A 22,875-nucleotide genomic window follows, 5' to 3' on the forward strand; every position below is an offset into this window, starting at 1 on the left:
CCCCAAATTAATAAAATTAACTAAAATCCCCAGTATCGATTAGAATATCAACAGTTTGCTCTCAGTGCTAAGGGAAGGGAAAGGAGGAGACTGGATTGAACAAACGGAAAAGGAAATGCTCTAAAATAGCCGATAAATAAATGGCAGGGACATACTTGCCTTCACTGATATTCTGAATATACCATGAAGTCAAATACCATATAAATGTGGTATTTCTGGCTTAGGAATAGAAAAAAATAGCTCACCTAGACCTCTTACAGAGAACTCAAATATATAACAAAGGTGATATTTGAATCCAATAGGGTAATGTGGTTTAACTAAATTTCCATTGGAAGAAAATAATGTTGAGCTCTTATCTTAGATCAAGTACATGGAAATTCCAGATGGGATAGGGTCCTGAATATAAATAAAACAAAACACTGAAAATTTCAGAGGAGACAGAGAAATGAACTAGAATGAAGTAGAACAGGAAGAGAAGAAGGTTAGCAGCACTTGACTTGAGAAAGGGGAAGCCAGTTTTGAACACACTGAGTCTTATAAAATGGGAAGGAATGAGAGAGAAAGGTGTCTAGGATGGTGAAAACATTCGTGGCACATTGAACAGCTATTTTGCAAGATAGAGGAATCAAGTACTGATTTATGCTATCACATGGATGAGTCCCAAAAACACGCTCAAGAAAGAAACCATACACAAAAGGCCATATACTGTATGATTTCATTTATATGAAATGTCCAGAATAAGCCAATCTATTGAGACAGAAAGACACTTAGTGATTTCCAGAGGCTGGGGGCAGAGGGATATGGGAAGTAAGTAATGGCTAATGGGTTACATAATTTCTTTGGGGGCTGATGGAAATGCTCTAAAATTAGATTGTGGTAATCATTGCAGAAGTGTAAACATACCAAAACAGGTGAATTTTTACAGTATGTAAGTTATATCTCAATAAATCCATTAAAAATATTCAGGCCACTAAGCCTGCATTTGTTTATTAACTGCAGAACATAGGGTATCCTACTTCATCAAGGGTATAAAGTACAGATTCCTTGTTTCTAGAATTGGGATATGCCGCTTCACATAGGTCAACTGTCAGAAAGCTGAATGGGAGATCAGTACTCTGCCATCACTCACGATTTTGAGCATGCGTTCCCTTAGCTGAGGCACAGCACAGTGATTAAACATGGCAGCTCTGGGGCACCTGGGTGGCTCAGTCGGTTAAGTGTCCAACTTCGGCTCAGGTCATGATCTCATGGTTTGTGGTTCGAGCCCCATGTCAGGCTCTGTGCTGACAGCTCACGAATCGGGAGATCATGACCTGAGCTGAAGTCAGATGCTTAACTGATTGAGGCATCCCCATAGTTAAAATTTTAAAAAACCTTCAGGACATAAAGGTTTGTATATAATATTTGTGTGTAATACACAAGCATAATTATGCTTAAATATGTGTTGAAATATGACAAGATGGAAATACCCCATATTTTATTTTTTAAAGTATATTTATTTAGAATGCAGGGGAAGAGAGAGAGAGAGAATCCCAAGCAGACTTTATGGTGTCACTCTAGAGCCCAATGTGGGCCTCGATCCCATGAACCATGAAATCATGACCTGAGCAGAAATCAGGAGTTCCATGCTCAACCCACTGAGCCACCCAGGCACCCCGGAAATACCCCAGATTTTAATACTGGCTATCTTTGAGTGGTGAATCTACAGATGAATTTGTTTTCCTCTTCCAGATTTTTTTTGCATTTATAATGTGTTTAATTTTCATAATTATACAAATATAGTGAATACTTTTACATTTATAATAGAAAAAAGCAAACATCGGACCATGAATCAGTCTTGCAGTGACTATAATAGCATGGGATGTTAGGAATTGCAGACTTGATGTCCGATGCTGGTCTTTTTGTTTTAAAAGAGCCATCACTCCTATGGCTAAAACCAATTTCCTAAGGAGATCGCCATCAGCTTCTGCGTTACAGCTCAGTCACAGCCTCCTGACCTACAGTTTTGAGATGTGCCTCCTGGTCAGAAAATAGTTGACTGTGTTCTACCAATTAAGGATTTCTCCTTCGTTGCCAGAATAGCTCTTCAGACAACTTAGACTTCTGGGAAGTTTCTGTGGAGCCAGCGCTGGACAGAAATGCTGTAACAGGGAGATTTAATATCCCAAGATAAGATCATACCAATATATAGATTTTCCGAGGATGTTCCTTTGGGACTATAATTATGAGTATTCCAGGTATTCTCCAAAACTTTCTGTCACTAAGGAAAGATGCACAATATAGGTGGGGGAACTCTGAGTAATTTGGGCTTGATCTCTGAGCAGGTTTGCTAGTAAGGACATAGGCGATGGCAGTATTAAATAATCTCCTTGCATTTATTTACTCTTAGTTGTCCACTTATTAAGTATTTATTGAGTTCCAGAATTTGTGCTAAACTCCATTATTTTTAAGCTGACACTGGAAGTTGGCAAATAACTTTCATCTTGCATGCCAAATTTGATCAGTTGGTAGTAGTGGCATAGAGTGCTCTGCTGGGAAAGATTCTGGGACTGTATCCAAACTCAAATGAAAAGAGCGATGATCGATTAGTAATGTCTGCTATTGTTGTAGAAGGGGGAATGGCGGTGTATGTGCCATGCATTTGCCATGTATGCTGGATTATTTCTGCCAGTTTAGTGAGGGTCACTTAAGCTCTGGCACGTGCTCTATTTCCTACAGGTTGAAGGAACCAAATCCCTATCCAAGTTAGCATCACTGGAGAAGCATTAACAGAGGAGTTCAAAAAAAAAAAAAAAAAAGAAGAGTGAATGCTGCCCACCTGCTACAAGCTAGACCTTGTCCAGTTCTCTTTACATAAAATGAGTCATATAATCTCCAAGATATCCTTCTGAGGCAAGCATTGCTATTTCCTTCTTACAGATGAGGATCTAGGCTAAGGCAAGGAAAACGACTTCTAAAGTCTACAATCAATCACAGCAAGATTGCTTATCTATCCGATGAGCAACCCTGGCTTAACATGGAATCAAATAAAATGTGATCATGTCCGCTTCTTTTTAGAAGGTCGTAAAACTAATTCTACTAATTTTTGATAATCACTTTAGTTAAATGGGTCCCTCTGGAGAAGTATTCAATCCAGTTTGTTCATCAAGACACAATAAGGCATCATCTGTTCCACTTTCTGCTCAACCCCAGAGTGGCCAGTGTCATTTGGTGACGGTGGTACTCGTGTTACCCAAGCAACAAGGCCAAAGCTTTATGATCTTGGCTACAGAGGCAACACTCTATGAATAAGCCTCAGGAAATCCAACCAATCCTTTTTTTTTTCAGGTTCAAATGTCTGTGATTATTTAATGGACCAGTCATCACCCCATAAAATCACATATAATTACATCTTATTACACAGTTACTACGTGCCAATTCCTCTGTGAAGAGCTCCAGCTGCACTACTGCATGGCAACCCCACAGTGTCCCTATCACATAGACACTATGGTTACCCTGACTTGACAGATGAGACATAGGAGACTTTAGGGCCAAGGAACTTAGGCAGAGTCACATAAGTAGCAAGGAAGGTAGGGCTCAGACTCTAACCCAGGAAATCAGACTCCAAGGTCACTGCTTAACTTCAATTTAAATTGTTTAATCAACTCTTAGTTCTTAACAATTTCCAATACATCCTCTCCAGTGGGTTACCCTAAAAGTAGACCCCGAGACAAAGATGTAAGTGGAAGTAATAATATATTTCATTGGGGACCCCAGAAAACACCAGAAGGAAAGAGTAGGAAATTGAGGCAGGATGGGGGAAGTAAAAGAAGCCTATAAAATGATCTCTTCAAGCAAGTGACCAATATGAGAAACTGGAGTTCAATCCCACTTGGAGAACTTTGGGAGATGCCATGTAAGATGTGCCCACAAGGCAAGAGAGCTGGGGTATTTGTACTCCAATTCCTAGCAGTTAGTGGTCAAGGGCTGTTCTCAAGGGACATGAGTTCCCTGGCACCCGCAGTCTGCCACACATGTGGGCACAGTGGGCTCTGATGGCCAGAGAAAGCCCCAGGCAAGGAGTTCTAGGATTGGAGGTGGAGTCAGTGAGCCTGTATGAAAACTAAAAGTCTTGGGAATGTGAGCAAGACACAACTGCCACAGTGTCTACCTCTCTTCTTCTTCTTTTTTTTTTTTTTTTCATCAACAACTCTATGGAGGTATAAATTTTCCACCATAACATTTACCCACTGTAACAATGTTTAGCAAATTTATCAGGTTGTGTGACCATCAACATAGTCTACTTTTAGCATATTTTTGTCACTCCAATGATATTATGCCACGTGCCCATTTATAGTTAATCCCTGTTCTCACTTCTAGCTCCTGGCAACCATGAATCTACATTTTATCTCTAAGGAGTTACCTTTCCTGGACGTTTTACATAAACAAATCATACAATGTGTGGTTGTCTGTGTAAATGAGATAGTGCCTCTCTAAATGGCTTAAGTTGCAGAAAGGAAGTAAGAGCAAGATGGGCAAATAAATTTTCCATGCAGAAGGTGGGGACATTCTGGATGAAGTCAATGGTTACACTACCAGTGGCAATTTAGAGGCACCCCATGCTTACACTAGGGTAAGCAGTTACCCTAGGATACATTCGTTCATATGAATTTTTGAGTTGATGTATTTTAAAGATACCTTTTTGGGGCACCTGGGTGGCTCAGTTGGCTAAGCATCTGACTCTTGATTTCAGCTCAGGTCATGATCTCACAGTTCCTGAGTTCAAGTCCCATGTCAGGCTCTGCTCTGACAGTGTGGAGCCTGCTTGGAATTCTCTCTCTCCCTCTCTCTCTGCCCCTTCCCCACTCATGCACTCTCTATCTCTCTCAAAATAAATAAATAAACTTAAAAAAATAAAGATATCTTTTCAACACAAAGGACTGGCAGGCAGCAAGAAATCTTGAATCTCATGAACCCATTAGCCTTGGCATTGGAAGGAATGGGGCTATCTCAAAAACCCCTGTTGTTAAACAGATCTAACGGTTTCTGATGATCTTGGGAACTGAAGAGGTTAGTGTTGGGAAGTGACTGATGTACAGGGATCTTGGTTTCTTACCTGGCCTGCCAAACCACTCACCGTTTCTTCCCTCTCTTTGTAGAAATTAATAAAATAGGGAAAAAAACTTGATGGAGAACAATAAAAGCAGAACAGCCGGCCAACTGGTCAACCATAGTATGCATCACACAGAGTGTCATCCTCTCTGTCTATGGGGTAAACTGGTTACAATTCCCTGTACACAGAGGCGTAATTCACCCATGACTAACTGCCTGCGGTAACAACCACTGATAAACGCAAATGAGTTAGGATGTGGGATGTGGTATACACCCAAAGCAGACACTGACCTTGCTGCTGAAGGTCATCTGAACTGCTCCTGTTCCTTGATCTGGATGAACCCACAGAGAAGTTTGGCTGTTGTCCCTTTTGAGATCTCTATCAGGTGCTATTTAGAAATACCACCTTTTTCCCTTTGCATTATGAACAAATTGAGAAGTAGGCACAGAAATAAATTGCTGGCTAACATATTAGCTTTATTATTGGTAACAATGGGCTGGGAGGTATGGCTTGGACCTACGACCACAATGTGGTTCCCTGGTCTCTGCTCCTGAGCCTGGATCCTTGGATCCACTAAAGAGGAGCACTGGCTGCAAGAGAACAGTCCTGGGCCCCAGGCGTAGAGACAGAGAGAGGTGGATATCTGCTCCTGTCTCCACAGGCCAGCCCCGAGCCCTGACCCAGGCACACTGATTCTATATAAGTCACTGTTGGCCGGGGAAAAGGCCAGTGCCCCAAAAGAAAGCCCAACGGGATGAGCTAACTCACCTTCAGATCCTATCTTCCCAATCTTGCCAAGCAGATACGATTATTTCTCCATTCTAGGAAAGGAGGAATGGATCAGGTGAAGGGAAGAATAGACACTTCCTTTTTAATAATTCCAGGGGTGATGGTGGGGGGGGGATTTCTATTTTCAGACTAACAAAAATGTTGTATCAGAAGAGAAGAGGTTTGCTATACAGCCCTTGTCAATATAACTTTCTTATCTCTCTGCAAATGTCCCTCTCTCCCTCTTCTCCCCCTCCCCTTTCCTCTCCCCACCTCTCTCTTACACACCTACACACACACACACACACACACACACACACACACACACAAATACACCAGGAGTTAAAGGGCTTGGACATTAGTCCTTTGAATAAAATAATTAATTTCTTTAAATCTTGGTTTCCCCATGTGTAAAGTGAGGGACTGCTTCAGCCCCACTTTCCCATGACTCCAGAATCTATAGGAACTTTATTTTAGTCAGAAATGAACTTTATTAAGAAAGAATTCATCAGTTACAGATTGTGCTCTTAAAAAAATACTCTCTCTCCCTCTCCTGGCCCTTACAGCAAACATGTAACATAGAACTTGAAAACTCATGCCTACAGAGGTCAAGCATGTACCAGGAGTGAGTTACAGGGCCTGATGTAACACAAAAGGGAGTAGTGGGGACTGTGGGTGGGTCAAAGTGCACGGGATACCCAATATGCATCAACTGCTGTCATCTGGGAAGGGGGCTCTTGTTGCATTTCCTAATGTTTCAAGAGAAGGAAGACATTGACATCGTGTGTGAGTGTGTGTGTGTGTGTGTATGCACACATGTGTGTGTGCAAAGTCCCTAGATTTCTAAAACCTGGCTCAGTTTTTAAAAACATTGCTTAGGCTAAATAAAATGTATCTGCCAACCCCGTTTTACTCATGGTCAGCTACTTGCAATTCTGGCTTACAATGGCCACAGTGATGGTGACTTTCTTATGCCTAGGGCCAGCCATATCAGGAAAAGTAGATGCTTGCTGTGTGAGCACTGGTTAGGCTCAGTACTCCCCGATCTCCTCTCTACTGCCTGTAGTGGTGTCTCACATTCCACTGCTAGAAACATATCCCCTTGGATCTTCAGGAATTACCCATGTCCAGAGACCCCAGCAGACTGCATCTGTCCCTAGGAGGGGCTGGACACACAAAACTGTGCCACCAGCTTCTGGGAGCTGTTCTTGTTCTTACCTAGTGCCCACCTTGGAAACAGCACGGTAATATATACGTTCAACCCATATGCCCTTAAAAGCACTGATGAGTGACAGATTTAGCGCAATTGTCTTGGGAGAGAGAGGAGAGGCTGACACTGTCTTCTGCATGTCAAACTTCCTACTAATCCTCTCCTGATATTCCTTTCTTCTTGCTGACCACCACCTTCAAAAAATATTTCCCAATAGCTTCTCCAGCCAAATTGGTCCTGTCAACCTTCACATACCTTCAGGAAAGCAAATACCTGCTAAGCATAATACTGACAGCCAACATCTGTGGAGCACTTATTTATTTATTTATTTATTATTTATTTATTTATTTACTATAATTTATTGTCAAATTGACTTACATACAACAGCCAGTGGAGCACTTATTTAGATGGGCCCCATTACTAGCACTTTACAAGTATATATCTAAGACTATGCTATTTTTATTCCCAGTACACAGAAGAGGGGACTGAGGCACAGAGAGCTTAAGTAACTTGCTCAAATCACACAACCAGTAGGTAGAGGAGTGGGGAATGAAAGCCAGAGAGCTTGACTATAGAGTCCATGCCTTTAAAAATGGTTTTGGCAAACTTTCTCTGTAAAGGACCAGATAGTAAATATTTATGGGCCATACCATCCCTGTATTAATACTCAACGCTGCCATTGTAGCATGAAAGCAGATACAGACAATTTGTAAGCGAATGGCTGTGTTCCAATAAGCCTTATTCACAAAAATAGGAATCAGGCTGAAGTTTGCCAATCCCTACTCTAGAAAATAGCATGTTGCTCAGCAGAACAAACCTCAGGCTGACCCAAAAAAGTGAGCTCCTATTCTTCCTTCTAGCATCCCCTTCTCCACCACCAATAATAACATCAGTGGTAGCAGCAACATTCGTACAATGTTAGCTTGAGATGGGAACACATGATAGTCATATGTCAGGGTAAGGTCAGAGTCCCATGATTTACCCCACCACCCTAGTTAGCAGGTGGGGTGGTTAATCTTATTTGTCAACTTGGAGGGTGCTTTTGTATGAGATTAACATTTAAATTGGTGAACTTTGAGTAAACAGCTTACCCTCCATAATGTGGGTGGGCCTCATCCAATCAGTTGAAGGCCCGAATAGAACAAAAAGTTGGGCCTCCAGCAGACTGCCTTTGGACTAGAACTGGACCACACACTTTCCTGGGACTCCAGCAAGCTATCCCACACTGGACTCACCAGCCTCCATAATCATGGAAGCCAATTCCCTATAGTAAATCTCCTTCCAGATATATAGGCATATCCCATTGGTTCTGTTTCTTCAGAGTACACTGACTTACACAGCAGGCAATATCTTAGCTAGATGGTTGAGAATATGAACTTGCCTGGGAGTAAGGAAAAGAGCTAGAAGTGCCCAGAACAGGGAGATGAGTACAGGCAGAGAAGGTGGGAAGAGCCCAGCTGTCCTCTCCCTGGTTTTGCTCAACTCTGGCTCCGATCACGACAGCTATCTCCTGAGAGAGAATTCTGTCACTCCAGAGCACCATTGGGCCAGTGTGGACCCAGGATAGCATTTGGTGTCTGGTGGGCACTTAGTCACTGGTTTGGTCTAAAGAGATATGGAAAACAAGGCAGTATAAATGCCTTCTGTTGTGATAATGCTCCCCATCCCCCATTGCCATTTTAAAGTAGGGTTTCTCAAAATAGTTTGCCAATAATAGCTATATTCCATTATTCCACACCTAGGGCCACAATAATAGAGATAGGATGAACAAGGGATTGGAGGCAGGAGGGAAGAATGAAAACAAACCAGCCAGTCTTGCTTCAACAATGCCTCCTGGATGCCCTTGGGGCATGAACACCTGCACTATTGACATTTGGGACCAGATACTTTTTTGTTGTGGGGTACCATCCTGGCTTTGTAAGATGTTTGGAAGACATTCAATGTTTGGGTGGTCTCCACCCACTCGATGTATAGTATTCACACCCTGCCCCCAAATTGTGACCAAAAATGTCTCCAGACTTTGCTAAAAGTACCCTGTGGGCAAAATCACTCTTTGTTGAGAAGCATTAAGTTAAAGGGAATCTCTGCATGCTTCTCAAAGCTCAGACTGTTTATATTCAGGGTAATGAGGGCTCATGGCAGAGGATACTTTCTTGGAGCACTAATTGTCCTTGATAATAATTTAAAGCATTAGTCTTACATTAAAACTAACATGGATATATTACAGAGTAGTATCCCACACTTAAGGCTGGGAAGAATTTTCATCTGAGATGGGGTGATTTTGGCTATACTCCCAGAACACTTGGCAAGTACACATTTACATTTCTCTGCCTTGGGGGAAGCTAATAATAGGTATCGTTTATTGAGTGCTTACTTGGTGCCAGAAGCTTATGGTACAGGTGATTTCCCGCTTGACTGTCACCACCAGCTATGGTTAGTCCCATTTTGGAGATGAGAAGACTGAGATCTGCGGAGGTCATGAAAGCTGTCTGGAGACTAGCGACTGCTCAATGATGAAGCTGACATTGGAACCCACCCATCTCATTAAGCTTCTTCCCCATGTGCTTCTGGGAAAATCTGTGAAAAGGTGAGTAGCAATGAACCACCAGAGGCAACATCCTGGAGCTGTCTGGTGGGAAGGTTTAAGAAAAAGCAAGGTTTTGTTGTAGCTGATAAGCTCTTAGCCCCTTTTGGGAGAAGAAAGAGTGCGGTTCTGAAGCCGAATGCTGAAAAGGGAGGAATTGCCAAGGTAGGACCCACTCCTGGAGAGGGTCAGCTTGGTGACATTGGCTCAAGACTATAGAGTCTCAGCCCCAGATCCCTGAGTTGCCCCTACCAGCCCCAGCTGGGACATTACTTCAGGGATTTTTTTTCTTCCAGGCTTTGATTTATGGACTTTCTCTGTGTTTCAGCAACGCCTGTGGCTACAGTAGGGACAAGCGGCTTTCTACCATTAGTCATTATAGGAACTCTTAGAAAGACTGTCATCTCCATGAACCACTCTTATTCTAATCTGCTCACTACTTTTGTTTCTTTAAATGGACTCAATCTTAAAGAATGGCTGAAAAACAAGACCCATCTATATGCAGCCTACAAGAGACTCACTTTAGACCTAAAGACATCTGCATATTGGAAGTGAGGGGATAGAGAAACATCTATCATGCAAATGGATGTCAAAAGAAACCTAGAGTAGCAATATTTGTATCAGACAAAGTAGACTTTAAAACAAAGACTCTAACAGCAAAGAAAAACAATATGTAATAATAAAGGAGACAATCCAACAAGAAGACATAACAATTGTAAATACTTATGTCCCCAACATAGAAGCCCCAAATACACAAAACAGTTAGCAACAAACACAAAGGAACTAATTGGTAATAATACAATAATAGTAGGGGACTTTAACACCCTACACACTTCAATAGATCATCTAAACAGAACATCAACAAGGACACAATGACTTTGAATGACACACTGGAACAGAAGGATTTAATAGATATATTTTGATCAGTCCATTCTAACACAGCAGAATACATGTTCTTTTCAAGTGCACACAGAAAATTCTCCAGAACAGATCACATATTAGCCTATAAAATAAACCTCAACAAATTCAAGAAGATCAAAATCACCATGTCTATTTTCTGACCACAACTCTATGAAACTAGAAGTTAACCACAAGAAAAAGTCTGAAAAGAGCAGAAATACATGGAGATTAAATAACCTGCTATTAAACAATAAATTGGTCAACCAGTAAATAGAAGAAATAAAAAAATATATGGAAACAAACACAATGGTCCAAAGCCTCTGGGATGCAGCAAAAGTGGTTCTAAAAGGGAACTTTATAGCAGTACAGGCTTCTCTCAAGAAGCAAGGAAAATTTTAAACAACCTAACCTTGTACCTAAAGGATCTAGAAAAAGAACAACAATCAAAACCTAAGACAAACAGAAGTAAAGAAATAATAAATATAGGCCAAAAATAAATGACATAGAAACTAAACAAAACAAAAGCAACAACAACAGAAAAGATTGATGAAACCAGGAGCTGGTTCTTTGAAAAAAATCAATAAAATTGACAAACTTTTCTCCAGACTCATCAAGAAAAAAGAGAGAGGACTCAAATAAAATCAAAAACAAGAAAGGAGAAATGACAACCAACACAACAGAAATACAAACAAACATAAGAGAGTATTATTAAAAACTATATCCCAACAAATTGGACAATCTAAAAGAAATGGATAAATTCCTAGAAACATATAAACTACCAAAACTGAAACAGGAAGAAATAGAACATTTGAACAGACCGATAACCAGCAAAGAAATTGAGTCAGTTATCAAACAATTCCCAACAAATAAAAGTCCAGGACCAGATGGTTTTACAGGCAAATTCTATCAAACATTTTAAAGAAGAATTGAGACCTATTCTTCTTAAACTATTCTATTAAAAAATAGAAAAGGAGGGAAAACTTCCAAATTCATTCTATGAAGCCAGCATTACCCTGATACCAAAACCAAGTAAAGACACCATAAAAAAAGAGAAGTATAGGTCAATATCCCTGATGAAAATACATGCAAAAATTCTCACTGAAATACTAGCAAACCAGATTCAACAATCCATTTAAAAAATCATTTACCACAATCAAGTGGGATTTCGTCCTGGGCTACAAGGGTGGTTCAATACTCTCAAATCAGTCAGCATGAACATCAATCACATCAATAGGAGAAAAGATGAGAGCCATATGATCATTTCAATAGATGAATAAAAAGCATCTGACAAAGTATAACATCCATTCATGACAAAAACTTCAACAAAGTAGGTTTACAGGGAACACACCTCAACATAATAAAGCCGTATATGAAAGACTCATAGCTAACATCATCCATAATGGTGAAAAACTGAGAGCTTTCCCCCTAAGATCAGGAACACAACAAGGATGTCCACTCTCACCACTTTTATTCAACTTGGTACTGCAAGTTCCTAGCCACAGCAATCAGACAACAAAAAGAAATAAAAGGCATTCATATTGGTAAGGTAGAAGTAAAACTTTTACTATTTGAAGATGACATGAAACTATATACATAAAACCCCAAGGACTCCACCCAAACAATTGCTAGAACTGATAAACAAATGCAATAAAGTCACAAGATACAAATCCAATGTACAGAAATAGCTGCATTTCTTTTTTTTTAATTTAAAAAAATTTTTAATGTTTATTTTTGAGAGAGATAGAGACACAGAGTGCAAGCTGGGGAGGGGTAGAAAGAGTGGGAGACACAGAATCCGAAGCAAGCTCCAGGCTCTGAGCTGTCAGCACAGAGCCTGACATGGCACTTGAACTCACAGACCACGAGATCATGACCTGAGCAGAAGTCGGACGCTTAACTGAGCCACCCAGGTGCCCCTGTTTGCATTTCTATACACCAACAATGAAGCAGCAGAAAGAGAAGTTAAGAAAAAAAATCCTATTCGCAAATGCACCAAAAATAATAAGATACCTAGGAACAAACTTAACCAAAGAGGTGAAAGAACTGTACTCTGAAAACTATAAGGCACTGATGAAAAAAATTGGAGATGACACAACCAAATGGAAAGATATCCCATGTTCATGGACCGGAAGAACAAATATCATTAAAAGTTCTGTACTACCAAAAGTAATCACACATTTAATGCAATCCCTATCAAAATACCAATGGCAGTTTTCAAAGAACTAGAAAAAACAATCCTAAAATTTGTATGGAACCACGAAAGACCCTGAATATCCAAAATATCCTTGCAAAAGAAAAGCAAAGTTGGAGGCATCACAATTCCAGACTTCAAGTTATATTACAGAGCTTCATCATTACAGAGCTACATACATCAAGACAGTATGGTACTGGCACAAAAAAATAGACACATAGATCAATGGAAGAGAATAGAAAATCCAGAAATAAACCCACAATTATATGATTTATTAGTCTTTGACAAAGCAGGAAAGAATATCCAATGGGAAAAAAACAGTTTCTTCAACAAATGATGTTGGGAAAACGGGACAGTTCCATATAAAAGAACGAAATTGGACCAGATTCTTACACCATACACAAAAACAAATTCAAAATGGATTAAAGACCTAAATGTGAGACCTGAAACCATAAAACTCCTAGAAGATAACACAGGCAATAACTTCTTTGACATTGGCCATAGCAGCCTCTTTCTAGATAGGTCTTCTAAGGCAAGGGAAGCAAATGTAAAAATAAACTATTGGGACTGCATCAAAATAAAAGCTTCTGCACAGCAAAGGAAACTATTAACAAAACTAAAAGGCAACCTGTTGAATGAGAGCTCTGTGTAAATGACCTATCTGATAAAGAGTTAATATCCCAAATATATGACACACTTATAAAACTCAGTACCCAAAAAACAAATAATGCAATTAAAAAATGGGCAGAAGACATGAACAGACATTACTCCAAACAAGACACACAGATGGCCAACAGACACATGGAAAGATGCTCAACATCTCGTATCATCGGGGAAATGCAAATCAAAACTACAATGAGATACCACCTTACACCCGTCAAAATGGCTAAACTAAACAACACAAGAAACAACAGGTGTTGGTGATGATGTGGAGAAAGGAGAACCCTCTTAAACTGCTGATGGGAATGCAAACTGCTGCAGCCACTGTACAAAATAGTATGGAGGTTCCTCAGAAAATTAAAAATAAAACAACCATATGATCCAGCCATTGCAATACTAGGTATTTACCCAAACAATACAAGGACGCTAATTCAAAGGGATACATGCACCTATATGTTTATAGCAGCATTATTTACAATTTCCAAGATACGGAAGCAGCCCAAGTGTCACGGCTAGATGAATGGATAAAGAAGATGTGGTATACATGTATTTAACTTAAATATATCTATCTATATATATATCTATATCTATATATATCTATATATATCTATATATATCTATACACACACACACACACACACACGCACAATGGAATATTATTCAGCCATAACAGAAGAAAATCTTTCCATCTGCAACGACATGGATGGAGCTAGAGGATAATGCTAAGTGAAATAAGTCTCAGAAAGACAAATACCATATGATTTCACTCATATGTGGAATTTAAGAAACAAAACAAGAAAAGGGAAAACATACTAGAGAGAGAAAGGGGGAGAGAGAGAGAGAGAGAGAGAGAGAGAAAGACGAAGGAACAGACTCTTAACTCTAAAGAACAAACTGACGGTTACTGGAGGGGAGAAGGGTGGGGGGTGGGTGAAGGGGATTAAGAGTTCATTCACTCTTGTGATGAGCTCTAAGTGATGAGCACTGAGTCATGTACAGAATTGTTGAATCACTATACCATACACCTGAAACTAACATAACACTGCATGTTAACTAGCCGGAATTAAAATAAAAACTTAAAAAAAAAATAAATGGACTCACTCTTTTTCAAATGGTACATTTACTTGAGAAGGAAACTTGACATCAGCACCCTAGAAGGGAAGGCTGGTTTTCCCTGCCCTGACTAGAAAATCACCGGAAAAGTAAGTACAGGGAAAATAAGCAAGGCTGTTCTCATTCTAGTTAGTTAGAGAGCAGTCTTTGCTCAAAGGAGAGACCTGCAAGGTTTGGAGAAGTGTTAAGGTCATTAGCACCCGGCTAAGACTTCCTCCCTGGTGCAGAGTAACGAAATGATTGCTTCCCTAAGCATAATTTGCTGAGGTTAGTATTCAGGCCATACCAGAAACCATGCTGCTTCAACAATGCTATGGGTTTTACACCTGAAGACACACAGGCAGAGGAGTTGTTATGAGCTCAGTTGTGTCTCTCAAAAAGTCATATGTACAAATCCTAACCCCCAGTATCTCAGCAGGTGACTGCATTTGGATTAGGGTCTTTAAAGGGATAATTATGTTAAAGTGATGTCATTATGGTGGACCCTCATCCAATCTGACCAGTGTCCTCATAAGAGGAAGCGTGGACACAGGCATGTACAGAGGGAAAACCACCCGAAGACATAGGGAGAAGGTGGACACCTGCAAGACAAGAAGAGACCAGCCCTGCCCTGCTGACATCTTGACCTTGGACATCCACCCTCAAGAATGATGAGAAAATAAATTTGTTTTTTAAGCCACCCAGCCTGGAGTACTTTGTCATGGGGGTCTAGCAAACTAATACAGGATTACTAGCCATGGAACCTTGATCAAGTTACTCTGCCTCTTGAAGCCTGGATATTCTTATCTTTCCAAGATACAGTCTACATTAAGGAATTGTGAAGAGAATAAGAAATATGTCCAACGAGGTTAGTCACCAAAGTTCCTGGCACAGAATGGGACTCAAAACAGCAACAAAAGCAAAAAGAAAAATAAACAAGAACCCAAAACCACCCCAAATTATTACTATCACTGTAGTCGGAACGCTTTGTGGACCTTGGAGGACTTGAAGATATTTGTGATCTTTATCGCCAAAGAGATAATCAGGACATAGGAGTCTGGTGCTAAGCACTAAGAGCTCCATCTTCAATATGAACCAACCGGAGGGGTGTCAGCAAGGGTTAAGGAAACAACTTGTCATTCCTCTTGCCTCTTCCCCAAAGTCATCCAGATGTTTTAAAACTACCCAGTTACAGGGTCCACCTCCCTCTTCCCCCACGCAACTCCTTCACTGGGATGGCCATTTCCCGTGCCCTCCCCCCACCCCTGTGCCATCTTTTGGTGTGTTTTGGGACCCCTTAGACACCCATCCCTACAGACCCCCTAAGCCCTTACCCGGGCCTCACCGTTTGTAAACTGTAGAGCCAGGCTTTGACCCCAGGCTTACATAATCCTTGACATGTCCCAGGAGTCACAGACCAGCTAGAAGAGGACTTTGGCTTGCCAAATGTAATAATGACCCACCCATTACTCATAATTTCTAATCATTAATTAAAGTGATGAATGATTAAGTATAATGTGGAGTCCTTGCGGACACAGTAATGGTGGTTATGGTGTCTGTTTCCTGAGCACTTGTCATGTGCCTGCACCGCACACACACATATGAGCCTTCTGATCCCTCTGAACAGCATGTCCACGTCAATGGTTTTATTGCACCCATTTCATGCACGAGGGCACTGGATTGTGGGGAGCCCCGTGTTAGAGCCCACACATCCACTGTTTGATCGATTCTGACAAAGACCAGGGGGCAGGGAATGAAAAGGTGAAGGTGATATTGGAGAGGAGAGAAAAGGCACAGGGAAGCATTTTTCTTACCTCCTCATGCGTCCCCCCCACAACAGCAGGACTGTATCTTCCAAATTTCTCTGCTTCCTGACACTCGGCAAACCTTTCACCCTGGAACTGGGGCAATCCATAAGGATCCTCTAGCCAGTGTTCCCCTGATCTATCCCAGCTGGGTTAGTTTGCCAGAGCTACCTTAACAAAGGGCCACAACCTGAGCAGCTTAAACAAAGGCATCACCTCCAGATACCATCACATGGGGGGGGTAGGGCTTCAACATATTTGGAGGTATGACATAACAGACAATGTATATATGGGTCTCTGCCCCTGGTTCTTAGCACAGAGCTCCTAAAACCCTTGTAATTTCTTAAGTGGTAAGAGCACTAGGACATCCTCTGTTCTATTGAGGTGATGCTGGTGGGCTCCTGGATGGGGGCTGGTCACCAGAAAGATCAAGGCACTGGGGCATCTGCGTTCCTCAATTCATTAAGCATCCGACTTCGGCTCAGGTCATGATCTCACGGTTTGTGAGTTCAAGTGCTGACAGCTCAGAGCCTGGAGCCTGCTTCAGATTCTGTGTCTCCCTCTCTCTCTGCCCCTCCTCTGCTTCTGCGCTCTCTCTCTCTCTCTCTCTCAAAAATAAATACGTGTAAAAAAGTTTTTTTAATAATAATAAAAAAAAAGACCAAAGCATGAGTAGAAGCTTGGAATTTCCAGAGAGGGGAGAGGAGCAGAAACATAGTAATTGATCATGCCTACTTGATCAACCAACTAGTATTGGTTTTAGGAGTTTCCAGGTTAGGGGGCATATCCATGTACCGAGACAGTGACACACCCCAATTCCAGTGGGACAGAAACCCCTGTGCTTGGGACTCTCCCAGATCTCACCTGATTGATCTCTTCATCTGACTGCCTGTGTACTTTATCAGACCCTTTAACAAACTGGTTGATGTAAGTGTTTCCCTATGTTCTGTGAGTTGTTCTGGAAAATAATGGAATCTAAGTGGGGGGAGGTCATAGGAACCTCTGATTTATAGCCAAGTGGGACAGAAGTTGTGGGTAATCTGGGGACCTACTACTTGTGATTGGCTTCTCAAGTGGGGAGGGGAGGCAGTCTTGTGGGACTTAGCTCTTAACTTGTGGGATGTGACGCTACCTCCAGGTCCACAGTATAAGCATTGGGTTAAGTTGCAGCACACCCAGCTGGTGTTGCAGAATTGCTTGGTGTGGGAAGAGTCCCCACACATCTGGTGTCAGAAGTGTTATGCAGTAGTTGTGTGAGAGCAAAGGAGACACACAGGAGGAGGACTGGGGTTTTCCTTTGTGGGATGGAGGGATTCCAGGGCGGGGGGACAGACACCAACATTCAGCCCATATAATGATGGCCTCTCCTTCCTGTGTCTTTCCACATCTTCTTTGCTCTGTGTGTCCGTGTCCAAAAAACTTCACTTTTGTAAAGACACCAGTCCTAAGGGGGGGACACCTGGGTGGCTCCATCGGTTGAGCATCCGAGGTGGGATCAGGTCATCATCTCATGGCTTGTGAGTTCGAGCCCCACATCAGTCTTGCTGCTGTCAGCGTAGAGCCCATTTTAGATCCTCCGTCCCACTCTCTCCCTGCCCCTCCCCTGCTCATTCTTGCTGTCTCTCTGCCTCTCTCTAAAAAATAAATACAACATTAAAAAAAAAAAAGACACCAGTCATAAGGGATTAGGGCCCACTCTAATAACCACACTTCAACCTCTGTAATGACTCTCTTTCCAAATAAGGTCACATTCTGAAATGCTGGCATTAGGACTTCCACATATAAATTCTGGGGCAACACCATTCAACCCATAACACCAGCCATGTGGATGTGTGTCTTAGGCTATGGACTTTTCTTGACAGTCCAGACCCACTAGGGTTCAACATCCTTCTCCAATAGGAGAATATCCTTCAATCCAACCCAAACCTCCTCCTCTCACAGTTTAAGGTAATCGCATTTCAATCTCCTAAAATAACAATATTCTCTCCTTTCTGTTTTGAGCCTTGAGTTTTGGACTCTTTTTGTAGCTGAACAACCTCCCCCCCCACCTCATGCCAATTAAAGGACACAAAGAAAGGGAACTGAGAAGAGACACTGGGGGCAGGGTATTCAAATCATTGTCTTTAGTTCAAAATGTGAGCCAGATGCTATCAAGGACTGGATAAGGAAGGGTAGGTTCATGGTTGTGGTTCAGAAGCCTGAGAGCTTTGGTTTAAAAATAGGCGAACTGAAATAAACACTGACAGCTACTCAGATGGCACCGAAATAGAGTGGTAATTGATCTAATGCAACTTTTGCCTCGGATAACATCATTATTTGTGAAATTATGTCAGTGTTGCTGCTGCCAAGCCAGCAAGCACTTACAGGACGCGACTTCTAATTTAGGAATTGGACTATTTGTGGCTCATCTTCCAAGACAGCAGGAACTCAGTGGACACCGGTGGTCAGACTTCTGAAAGTGTATAGGTTTGAGCTTGAAATCTGTAACAATGGTACCCAGAGGAGGCGTCCTGTCCAAGTGCCCCTTTGAGGAGGGACTTGCTACCCAGCTTTAGGGAGTGTGGCTGGAAAACCACCTCCAGCTGTCAGTTCCTTCAAGGTCGGCTTTGGCTGCAGAGATCCAGGCTGCAGGTGAGCCCACACCCTGTGACTTGGTGAAAAGGGGATTGAGCCAAGGACCCACTTGGGTCACTCTGGTGTGACCTGGTACTTGCTCCAGAGCTAAGACCTGCCTGCCTTGCGATTCCGTTTTTTACTGCATCTCCAACCTGCTTCTTGCCCCTTCCTTTTCCAGGTGTAGATTCCTAACAAACACTTCATACCCTAGCCTCCAACTCAACATCTGCTTCTAGAAGACCCGACCAGGAGCTTCAGCAATTGCCAAAGTTGACCTTTTCCAGGTGTAGATTCCTAACAAACACTTCATACCCTAGCCTCCAACTCAACATCTGCTTCTAGAAGACCCAACCAGGAGCCTCGGCAATTCCCAAAGTTGACATGAGTTTCCATCTGTAACTGTGGCACTCCTAAATAAGAGGCTGGAACTATCCCTTCGAGCCTCCGTGGAGCCAGCAGTGGGATTCTCTGGTGGAATTTCACGTCGAAGAATCTTTCAAATTATTTAGGAATAAAATACCAGGTTTTCATTTATTTGGCTTACACAAAATAAACACACATACAAGTTATTATTAGAAATGACAGCCATTCCCTTATCCACATTTTTTCTCCACAACTGCAGTGATCCGGCTGCTGTTTTAGGTACTGTGACCACCATGGTCAATGAGACAGACACGGGTTCTCAAGCTCAGGTTCTATGGGAAGAGAGCGGCAACATACAAATAAATAGGCACGTTAATGAGGAAGTTTAGGTCTTTAAAGCCCATGAAGAAAATAAAATGGGGGATGGTACTGGTGACTGGGGCATGAAAACATTCTTTTGAGAAGGTAGCCGAGGAGGGCCTCTGGAAAGGGTGGCATTAGTGTTGAGGTGTGAAAGACACAGGCAATCCCGGCCTCTGCAGATGAAACTTCAGCTCTTGGAATGGAAAGGACCCACAAGTTCCCACCCAAAGCTGAATTTAACTGACAGCATCATTGAAAGGATGCAAGGGACCACTCTGCCTATGTGAGACGGTCAGCTGGACCACTGACCAGCCCCGGGGCCTCCATGGAGACTGAATGAAGAGTTGGATGGCCACAGAGAGTTGGCCCAGATTGCAAACAGCCCATCAAAGGGATTCTTAATTCTCACATTCGATTTTTATGTAGAAACGGTGAGGAAAGTGGTGCACCTACCCCCCTGGTTTATGTTATAGGTCAGAGATGACAGGGTTCCCAATTAGCAGGCATTTAAACAATCCCTTATGATCTTTGCTGGGCTTTCTTGCTTGATTTTTTTTTTTAACTTTGTCCAATTCTTGGCAACTCGATTTTAAAGATCGTTATATTAACTGCAAAGATGAATCAAGGGGTGAGGTCACGTTTCATCCAGGGAAACCCTTTCGTCTTGTGTTCTGTCATTTCCATGCCCCATAGATGCAGATCTGGGTTTTAAAAAGATCGTTCTATTTCAACATAGTATTCTTCAGGGGGAAAAGACTGCCTTTCCTTCCAAAACCCAGCTTTGCCTTCTCATCAAAGGAAGCTTTTGTATCGTGTTTGTCTTACTTGTATCTGGGAGAGCAGCTGGGCTCACAGTCCTACTCCAGCTGAAGAGAGCCATGGACTTTATTGTAATCGCTTTGTTGAAATATTTGGAATTGTATAGCAAGAGACTGCTTCTATGTTGCCATAATTTATGACAAAGACCTGAATAAATCCGCAGACATGGATTTTCTATAAAATCCATCCTTGTGAAACTTTGTTGCACTGCAAAATGAAAAAAAAAAAAAGAAAAGAAAAGAAGAGAGGGAAGGGGGGAAAAGCCCACAAGATGTGCATAAATCCCTGAGAAGGCCATATCCATTCGTCACATTTACTGGGAAGACATGGATTTTATTTGGATGGAAAAAGAATGAATCATAGTGGTTTTAGCATCTAACGTGGAGATGGCTTGTGGCATTTCCCTCCGATCTTTCTGCTTCCTCAAGATCAACGGGATATGCAGGGAAGAAGCTTGCAAAGAAAACTTTCTATCAAGCACAGAATGTTCTGTGTTAGGACGGGCCTCGGGGGATGGAGCGAAATCTCCCTTCTCTGCCATTTACCAGGACAGTCATTAGTTTGTGAATGTTTAAGAATACATCATAGTTGCAGCAAGAAGTATATTTTAGTTATTCAAATTCTATTATGTGAGGTGGGTACTGGGGAGAGCGAGAGAGTGAGAGACAGAGAGAGAGAGTGCAGAGGGATGGGAAGAGAGAGAGGGAGTGAAGAAAGAGAAGGAGGCCAAGGCAAAGGAGGGAGAATCTTTTAAATCATATAGATTATCTCAATTCTCATCCCACTCATAGCCTGAGAAAGCAGGAAAACCTGAGGCTACAGTTCCCTCCTTTTGTCCTTCTGGCTCTTAAGAGTGTGAGAGTCTCCCCGTGCTCGGTGCCAGGCTGCTGTTTTTAGTCACCATGATCCCCTTAAACACCACTCAACCCTGTCATCAGTTGCTCAGCCTAAGACACAGCGGTCTTTTCAAGATGGAGGGAAAATGCACTGTGTTGGGCACACTGAGAAACTACCCACTTCCTCATGGGTAATCTAAGAGGGCTTTTAAATGAAATTATGACTCTCTGTGATTGTTTCTTCATATGATGACTTTGGAATCTAACTCTAAGATCCTTTTAAGATTCTTCTCTACTTCTCTACTGGTGAGCAGATAGGGATGAGGGAAGGGTCACATTTTTTTTCATTAATTATTTGCCAAATGCTTACTGAGAATCTCCTCTGTGCCAGACACTGTGTTGAGCTTGGAGGATATTACGTGATGACGCAGAGAGAAATTTCTCTCTGGTCTTATCATGCAAGCACAGAGTTTAAAAGCTGAAAACACCCTTGGAGAATATAATCTATCAAGAACAATGTTGAGCAACCTTTTGCACACAGGAGTGCTTTGGAGAAAATAAACATGTTTTCCAGCCACATGCTTCTGGTTCATTCAAAGTGAATTCAAAGTGAAAATAGGGAGGAGGGGGATGGGCTAAATGGGTAAGGGGCATTAAGGAATCTACTCCTGAAATCATTGTTGCACTATACAATAACTAACTTGAATGTAAATTAAAAAATAAATACATACATTTTCAAAAAAGTAAATAAACATTAAAAATGTTTAAATAAAATGAAACAAAGCAAAATAAAATAAAACAAAGTGAAAATAGTTTTACCGAGTTCCGTGCCAGGAAGGGGGGCATTCTCAAACTGAGCTTACTTGGTTCAGTAGAAGGCCATCAATAAATGATTTGACATTGCTTTTTGGCCACCCAAAGGCTAATATTTGGGTATATATTGAGAAGTAGACCCATGGAGTTGGCTTTCAAATGGTTCAGTTTGAAATCAGATCAGGGACTTTATCCCCAAGTTTAGGCAGGTCACACGTGGCCCAGAGACTGGTTACTTATCTTGGCGGGTAGTGAGTGGGATGCTGCCGTCAATTCCACTTTTCATCCTCCCCAGCACATTGTACAATAACTGGGTCCCTCTCCTGGCTTACAGATCTGTGTTACATAGAACTCTTTTGATTGCAAGAGACCAAAAGAAAAATTATGGAAACAGAAGGCGGGATGTAAAATTTCACATTAATTCAAAAGCCAGGTGTTCATATCAGGCATGGCAGAAGTCAGATGTTCAAGTAATTTAATCGGCACTTGACTTTTCCCTTTTCTCAACTCTGCTCTCCTCTCTGGTGGCTTCACTCCTAGGCACACTCTCTCTGTGTGTCCCCACAGCCCACTAAGCAGACTCAGGCTTACAGCGTCCCAAATCCAAGGCCGGTAGGAGAGAGTTGCCTCTCTCTAGGTCACGCCTGCCCCAGTTCTAGAATTAGAGCTGATGGGCTCCAGTCTCAGAGGTCTCATTGGCCAGGACGGGTCGGAGTCACATAAACCATATGGACAGAGAGCGAGGACAGTGATTCTCTAAGGA

This window comes from Panthera tigris, chromosome E3 (assembly GCF_018350195.1).
Source record: "Panthera tigris isolate Pti1 chromosome E3, P.tigris_Pti1_mat1.1, whole genome shotgun sequence".
Lineage (NCBI taxonomy): Eukaryota > Metazoa > Chordata > Mammalia > Carnivora > Felidae > Panthera > Panthera tigris.